The sequence below is a fragment of the Astyanax mexicanus genome, chromosome 6 (genome assembly GCF_023375975.1).
Source record: "Astyanax mexicanus isolate ESR-SI-001 chromosome 6, AstMex3_surface, whole genome shotgun sequence".
NCBI lineage: Eukaryota > Metazoa > Chordata > Actinopteri > Characiformes > Acestrorhamphidae > Astyanax > Astyanax mexicanus.
In genome coordinates, this window is record NC_064413.1 from 3,842,126 (window position 1) to 3,851,895 (window position 9,770).

The following is a 9,770-nucleotide window of genomic DNA, read 5'->3' on the forward strand; positions in this document are numbered from 1 at the left end:
TAAATTGGATTTAAATGCGTTTTTAATTTGTTTCATCCCTAGTTTAGAGTTGTTTTCGTTTTTGTGTCAATGAAAAATGTAAAAATAAATAAATAAATAAATAAGGTTATTTATTCGGGGGCGCGGCCAAGCACGAGGCTGCACCAAACGCATTCGCGCGGAGCGTTCGATTTTTGCATAGACGGGCCGTGGGCGTGGCTTGCGGTGTAATAATCTAAAGGGAAAATCCTGATTGATAAACACAATGCCCAACCCTTTTAGAAATAATTGAAATCAATGGGCTATAAATGTGATTCACGGCGGGAACGCGCTTTAAAATGCTTTAAAACTGTTATAGCCCCCTTTAAACCCCAGTGTGTGAATAAAAATGCTGAAAATGAATGCAGGTTCTTAGTTTGGCCGCGTGACTGCAAGCTTGAATACATATAATAAATAAATAAATAAATAAATAAAGAAACGGGGTCAAACGGGTTAATTGCGGCTTGGTCTTAGCATATTGATCAGCTAGAAATCCATACGAGCGTATAAGCTGCATATAGCTGACGTTGCCAGTGAGGTAACTGAGTGTAATTGATCACCTCCGTCAAACCTCGTGCACAAAGCGCCGCACGCGCGCTGGGTTGGTCGCACAGCCCCTTTTTTCTGGTGGTCGCAGGCTATAAAACCTGATGCTTTCAGCGGGTTTTACTCACAGATCTTTATGCTGGAAGATGAAGTGGCCTGAATACAGGGGGCATTATACAGCGTGTGTTCGGCGACACCATTCGGCGAGGGAGGGGAACTACAGCGCACTGAGGGGCATGCACCTAGCATTAAAGAGCACATTCTGTACCATCTGTATATAACTCTGGAATAAATGAAGAGACCACTTCAGTTTCTGAATCAGTTTCTCTGATTTTGCTATATATTTATAGGTATATGTTTGAGTAAAATGAACACAGTTGTTTTTTTTTACTTGCAGAAAAGGAGAAATGTCCGAAATACCAAAAAAGATGCAGAGCTTTCAGACCTCAAATAATGCAAAGAAAACAAGTTCATATTCATAAAGTTTAGTTCAGAGTTCAGAAATCAGTATATGGTGGAATAAACCTGTTTTTTAATCACAGTTTTATGCATCTTGGCATCATGTTCTCCTCCACCAGTCGCACACACTGCTTTTGGATAACTTTATGCTGCTTTACTCCTGCTGCAAAAATTCAAGCAGTTCAGTTTGGTTTGATGGCTTGTGATCCATCCATCTTCCTCTTGATTATATTCCAGAGGTTTTTAGTTTTTTGAAGTTTTCCCTCATATTAATAAATATAGCTTTATTATTCTTTGTTTAAACACAATGAAAGACCATTATCAGCTTTAGAAATAACAAAAAAGGTAGAATATAATGTAGAGGACTAATCCTAGGGTTACTGTGGAGAAAAATTACAGCATATTACTGTACAATACTTTTATTTAATGTAAATTGTTATTTTATTATTATATTATTATTTTTTAGAGTAGGGTTTAGGTATAAAACAAAGCATTATAAAAACTATAAAAACTGTAATATTTATTTACAATAGCCATATATGTGAATAAATATAACTGCATACCCAAGCAAAGGTAGCCATGTTTCACTTCACAATGTATTACTTAATAATAATAATTATACCACAGTTAGTTCCGACCCTGCAATGTGATTGGCTGAGAGGCATTCTCTGAGTGCCGTTATCAGCCGGTAATGCACTGTAACCGAAGCTCTCCATGTATTACTCCTCCACATACAGTACAGGTAACCTAGCAACGATGCAGCAGCGCTTACAAGCCAAACAGCATAGCTACAAACAGAGCTTTTAATTGACGGAGTGTTTATAACCAAACTCAAAATCTTTCAATAAACAGTGATAATGGAACTGTGGTTTGCTGCCTCGTGCCTACGACCGAAGCACAGCAGTGCCAATATTACACGTTATAGCACTCCCTCTCATGTATTAATGCTTAATTAAGCATAAGGTTTTAGAATAGACTATTGAATACAAGATAAACTTGCAGATTTGTAAAATAGCAATGTAATAGTACTGTATTTACTTTAATATATTTACTGAGTTTGTAATTTAATTAAGAAATGTCAGTTTAAAGGAGCAGTGGAGCTCAGCTTGAACTCTATTAGAGAGAATTACGCGTAGGATTGTTAGAAAGGAAAACAAACATCCTTTCGACTGCAAAAGAGCAAAAGACCTTCAGGGAGATTTAACAGACTGCGGTGGTGCTCTGCTCTACTGTATAAACAACACCTTCATGGAAGAGTTATCAGAACAAAGAGTTATCTGAATAATACGTCTTGCCATCAGCAGCCAGAGTCCCTGACAGCACAACTGGCCTTGCTTTCTCAGGGGCGGCTATGAATGAATAAATGAACGAATGAGGAAACATTTACTAGTGTATCTCAGTTTTTCATATATTATATAGATATAGTATTGCACACAGAGTGATCTATATTAATCTATTTATAAAGTGTTTATTTATTTTATTGTTGATGATTATGACTTACAGCCATTGAAAACCCAAAATCAGTATCTCAGAAAATTAGAATATTATAGAATAAGACCAATTGGTACTTTTTTGGCAGTGTGGGCAGTGTGCCAAGTCCTGCTGGAAAATGAAATCCGCACCTTCATAAAAGTTGTCAGTAGCAGAGGGAAGCATGAAGTGCTGTAAAAATTTGTGGGAAAACAAAACTGCTCTGACTTTAAACTTGATAATAAAACACAGTGGATCAACACCAGCAGATGTCAGACATGTCTCTCCAAACCATCACTGATTGGTGGAAACTTCACACTAGACCTCGAGTAGTTTGGACTGTGTGTCTCTCCACTCTTCCTCCAGACTCTGCTCCCTTGATTTACTTTAAATGAAATGTAAAATTTACTGATGATCAGTGATGGTTTTGAGAGTCATGTCAACCACCTTAGCAACACCATAGCAACCACTTAGCAACACCATAGCAACCACCATTGATACCATTGCAATACCTTAGCAACCTCCTAACAACATCTCAGCAACCACTTAGCAACACCATAGAAACCACTATGGATACCATAGTTACAGCTTAGGAACCACCTAGCATCCACAATGGATCCAACAGCAATATCTTAGCAAACACCTAGCAAGACCTTAGCAACCACCTAGCAACAACATTGCAATCACCATTAATACCATAGCAACACCTTAGGAACCACCTTGCAACCACAATGGATCCAATAGCAATATCTTAGCAACCGCATAGCAACACCATAGCAATCACCATGAATACCATAGCAACACCTTAGGAACCACCTTGCAACCACAATGGATCCAATAGCAATATCTTAGCAACCGCTTAACAACACTTTAGCAACACCATAGCAATGCCTTAGCAACCACCAAGCAACACCTTAGCAACCACTTAGCAACACTATAGCAATCACCATGAATGCCATAGCAACACCTTAAGAACCACCTTGAAACCACAATGGATCCAATAGCAATATCTTAGCAACCGCCTTACAACACCTTAGCAACCACTTAGCAACCCCACAGCAATCCCCATGGATACTCTAGCAATACCTTAGCAACTGCCTATCAACGCTGTAGCAACCACTTAGCGACACCATAGCAAACACAATGGATACCATATCAAGACCTTAGCAACACCATAGCAACCACAATGGATACCAAAGCAACACCTTAGGAACCACCTAGCAACCACCACGGATACCATAGCAACACCTTAGCAACCACTTAGCAACACCATAGCAATGCCTTAGCAACACCTTAGCAACCACTTAGCAACCACCATAGCAAATGGTGGGAGACATTTTAGCTGCACAACCACACTAGGTTTTCTTCAGGAAATTGACTTCTCTAATTGAAATTCTGTCATCGTCTCCCGATATGAACATTCCCAGTCTGCGGACAGACGTTTAGAAAACCTGTTGCCCGAGTCATTGTTTTATGCTTTTTTTTTTTTTTTAACGAAAGCACAGGATTGCACACTAAAAAGAGTTCAAGGTGAGCGACTGAAAAAAGGGCCCTTTTTTCTCACAAATGCTCTCTGCACCACACTGACTCAGGGGCATGCTGTTCAATTGTAGATATCTTAGACAATTTGCAAGTGAAATCATTTATACCTGCAAGCCATTCCAACGAGAAAAAAAAAAAATAAAAAAGCAGCAGCCGTCTGCTCACCTGTTACCCGTGGAAACCCCGGAACATGAAATATTTTCACACATCAGTGTTTTAATGCCAAAGCGCAGCCTGTGGCGCTTCCAAATCTGCATAATTTTAAGACCACAGCTGGGAAACGCTCCCACTACTGCAGACCTGCTGTATTCAAATGTTACGATGTCATTTCAGGAACAAAAGAAATGCTGAGATTGGTGTAGCCCACAGGTGTCTGTCCCTGGCCTTGGAGCACCACTGCCCTGCAGATTTCAGCTGTAATCTGGCTTAATAGCTAATAAATTGGATCTGGGGTTATACTAAATATCCGAGACAAGGCAAACTCCAGGACCAGAGCTGAGAACAACTGTAAAAACCCAATAATTTAATTTAAGTGACAACAAATGATGAAACAGCAGCAACATTTGTAAGCAACATGCATTTGTGGGAAGAGCAGCAGAACAGCTAAAAATTTGTTCTTGTTGTTTGTAAAATACTATTGTCTGTAGTAGTTGGTAAAAGAAAATATTCAGAAACATGAGTCGAACAGGAAAAGCACTTATATTTACGTCAACCCTTGAATTAATATTCATGGCCACGCCCACCTTGGCTCACGACCGCCCACAGGCAGCAACACCACCTTGTTAGGCAAGAGCTACAAGTTCATTCCTGTGTTATTTGTGCAAATAACACATCAGTGTTTATATGCTTTACCCAGTAATCCAGAGCTAAGGAACAAATGGATAGAATTTGTCTACGGAGGAAAAACACCACCAGCCAAGTACAATTGAGCTCTGCTGCGGCTTAGCAACTTTACTTTCTGGACCTGGACTACCCACCTCTGTGCGTAAGAAACTATAGGTTTAAATAGGATCTCCAGTGAATTTAGCGTTTTACAGAGACTCTAAGACTAGGTCAGTGGCTCAACTGCACTTAGTGCAGGGCATTATTATGTTGTAAAGTAACATATGACATTGTGAAGAATGTTATTAGTGTAAAAATGTCTTTATTTTAAAATGTTTCCAACTGTTGTCCAACTCGCTGCCTCCTGGTGTCGCAATGCTGTTAGCCAATCAGAGGCCATACGTTTGCATATACGAATATTCATGAGTAACAGCCAAATATCCAGCTCATTATTCATTCTAGAGACCACAACTAGAACTGAATAAAGAAACCCACAAATGTAACCTAAGTATTTTCCTTGTTGAAAGTGATGATTAGCACTATGTTACCATAGTTTAATGTGTAGTTTCTATGTTTTATGAACAAATTCTTCATAACAAGCACCAAAAAAGATCGCTAGTAGTTTGTCTCTTTCCCATAACTTTCCTGTTCCACCTTAAATGGTACAGACAGCACCAGACGGCTAATTTTAGCTCTTTATCACAGAGGAATTACATTAAGGGATGGACATTAATAATTATTTCTGATCCATCTCCCCCCCTATTTTCTGAAGACCTACAATAAAAAAAAACTAAAGTTAACTAGTTAACCAGAAACAGCTTATTTGCATAAAAGTGACAGAGCCCTTAAACGGTTCATTCTGAAAGTGAATTAAACTGGCAAGAATAGACACATAATAGACACCTATTCTAACTTGTGTACAAAAGAAAAGAGGTATAATATGCTGCCTTTAAAACATACATACAGATCTGGAAAAACTGAGAGATTACTTAAAAAGTATTAGTTTCTTTGATTTTACCAAATTGAAAATCTCTTGAATATAATCAAGAAGAAGATGGTTTAATTTTTGCACCAGGAAGGAGTAGCATAAAGTTATCTAAAAGCAGTGTGTAAGACTGGTGGAGGAGAACATGATGCCAAGATGCATGAAAAAAAAACTGTGATTAAAAAACAGGGTTATTCCACCAAATATTGATTTCTGAACTCTTAATACTTAAATATGAATATGAACTTGTTTTCTTCTTTGCATTATTTAAGGTCTGAAAGCTCTGCATCTGTTTCTTTTTGTCATTTCAGCCATTTCTCATCATTTTCTGCAAATAAATGCTCTAAATGACGATATTTCCATTTGAAATTTGTGACAAATGTTGTCCGAAGTTTATAGAATAAAACAACATGTTAATTTTACTCAAATATAAACGTATAGGTACCACTTTAAAATAAGACTACCTTCATAAAGGGTTTATAAATGGTTTATAATTCATTTATTAATGGTTACTAATTAAGTTGTAAATGCCTTAAAAATCATTAATAATCAGTTATAACACAAACATAGAAAGGGCAACAATGACCTGTTGTTTGTCAAATAGTGAACCCACAGCCGTCTATATTGTTGCCCTTTCTACGTATGTGTTATAACTGATTATTAATGATTTTTAAGGCATTTACAACCTAATTAGTAACCATCAATAAGCTAATTGTAAACCATTTATAAACCCTTTATAAAGGTAGTCTTATTTTAAAGTGGTACCAACTTATAAATAGCAAAATGAGAGAAACTGATTCAGAAACTTGCTGTATGTGTACAGTGTGTAGTTTTCGATGGCCCGGCCCCAGTTGGTAGACTTTCTTCTCGCAGACAGCAGGGCTATAGGGTGTCCTATTTCTCATTTGGCGTTCAAAGCGCTGGTATGAGTGCTCTCTGTGTGCCCTTGGTTCAGCCCTTGGCGAGGACTGCGTTGGTGCTGACTCATCAGCCTCGGCCTCCAGGGCTGTTAAAGCACAGAAACTGAACTTATATATATGAGAGAATATAAGAGGACAAAGTCCTGTAGCTAAATCTTACTGAATTTAAAGTGAACAGGAGGAGACGAAGACAGCTTTTAATACAATCTGAAAAGTCTTTAAACATTTAAACATATTCAATCATTTATCAGTGAACAGTAAACGCTTCCAAAACACCTTTTCTAATTAGAGAATTCAGCTGACACAGGCGTTCACTCACTGAAGCAGTTCCTATTATCTGCCTAAAAAAAAGCTCTGCTAACAGAACAGGATGCTCTGGTGAAAAAAAATATATATATACTTAATTGTACTTAAAACATATTGAGAACAGATTTATGTACTTAAAATATATTAAAAGTATATTGATATTATGCTTTCATCAAATGTTTGAAAGTAAAATCTAGTGTATTTTTAATAGACTATTATAAAGCACAATTTTAGTTTTTAATGTAATTCAATATACTTCTAAAATACATATTTTATGTCTAAGTATGTAACAGGTTGATGTACTTACTTAAAATCATTAATGATATTGTGCTTTCATCAAATGTTTGAAAGTAAACTTTGATCATACTTTTTTTTTAAAAAGTACAATATAGTGTATTTTAAATAAATATACTGCAATAAAGTGCACTTTTAGTTTAATGTAATTCAATATAATTCTACAATACTTATTTCCAAATATACTTTTCTACATTTTTTGTCTAAGTGTGCTGTAAATCGTCGCTGTCCTATGAAAAACACTTATCTCCATTTTTGTCGATTTTCAGTTTAGTACATAATTTGAGCAGACAAACTGTCTTTTACACTGTGTCAAAATTTCTTGATGAACGGACCAATAGAAACTCTTCAAAATTACCTGAAATAAACTGTTTTTACATTGACTTCCATTGAAAGTTTACAAGGTTTTTTCCCTCTCCTGTAAAGTTGCTGTTTTGGAGATAAGTGTTTTTCATTGGACAGCGACGAAATACACTAACAGATTTATGTACTCACTTAAAATATATTAAAAATACATTAATATTATTCTTTTAATCAAATGTATGAAAGTAAACTTTGATCATACTTTTTTTTAAAAGTACAATTTAGTGTATTTTTAGTGTAAAAATACTGCTATGAAGCACACTTTTAGTTTTTAATGCAATTGAATATACTTCTAAAATACATATTTCAAAATAAATATTTTGTAAATTTTTATGTCTAAGCATGCTGAAAATACACTGACAGATTTATGTGCTTACTTAAAATATATTAAAAGTACATTAATATTATGCTTTCATCAAATGTTTGAAAGTAAACTTTAATCAAATTTTTTAAAAAGTACAATATAGCATATATATATATATATATATATATATATATATATATATATATATATATATATATATATATATATATATATATATATATATACATACATATTACAAGTACACTTTTAGTTTTTAATATAATTCAATATACTTCTAAAATACATATTTCCAAATATACTTTTGTACATTTTTATATCTAAGTATGCTGTAAATACACTGACAGATTTATGTACTTACTTAAAATATATTAAAAGTACATTGATATTATGCTTTCATCAAATGTTTGAAAGTAAAACTTTCTTTTTAAAAAGTAAAATATAGTGTATTTCTAGCATAAAAATTCTGCAATAAAGTACACATTTAGTTTTTAATGTAATTAAATATACTTCTAAAATACATATTTCCAAATATACTTTTGTACATTATTATGTCTAAGTATGTAACAGATTTATGTACTTAAAATATATTAAAAGTACATTAATATTATGCTTTCATCAAATATATGAAAGTAAACTTTGATCATACTTTTTAAAAAGTTAAATATAGTGTAAAGTAAAGTACACTTTTAGTTTTTAATGTAATTCAGTATACTTCTAAAATACATATTTCAAAATATATATTTTGTAAATGTTTAGTAAAGTGTGTTAAAAAAACTGTTACAGTAGTTCACTTAAAGTACAATGTGTCATGCAACTTTTTTTAGAAAGTAAATTTAATTACTACAAAAATATGTAGGTATTACATTAATATAACAGACAAAATGTAGAGTATTTCAATGCTTTGCAATTGTAATGAGAAAAAATATATAATTATAAGTAAATTATAGGATAAAGATAACAATGAATATTTTACTGTTGTCGTCTGCCCAGGTTTTATACAGTCAGTTGCGCACCTGTGTTTTTGAATGTCCCAAAAATCTTCTGGGACCTCCTGGATGAGTTGTCCATGCCCTAATTTCAATAGGCCGGTCACTCCTGGGAAGGTTTACCAGTGTTATTTTTTTGTTACGTTATTTCCATTTTTATTTTTTCACAGCATTTTAGGTGTCCACTGTTCCTGTGTTCTTCTCATTCTGAAAAAAAACATCCCATTATCTAATGGTCTAGGACCCTTAAGGACTCACCAAACCTTACCAAACCTTGGTTCAGTGTCCTTTGTTTTAGAACAGTCCTGATTTGTCAGATTTGGGAGGCGAATTTAAAGACACCTCTGTTGAATATTCAGAACTGAGAAACCTGAATAATCTTGAATAATCTGTTTAATATCACCATATCACCGTCCCCGTGCTGCTCCATGAGGCGTGCTTCGAAAATGGAGCGCCATTGTTGGCTACAGTGTTATTAACGGCACCCTCCGGTCAACCGCACACCGGTAATAGAATCACATAAAGGACGTCATAAACGGCGTGGACTGTGATAATTAAATGAGTAGTTATGAGTAGCGCAGGGTTTAATTAACTGGTTACGCTCCGCTAAAGCTAACCTCGTAGCAGGTGAAGGAAGAAATGGAGTTGGTGTTAGTGATGGATGGATGGATGGATGCTAAGAATAGGTGGTTTATTTATCTTCTTGTTTCTTGTCTGCCGGGAGGTTTTCTGGT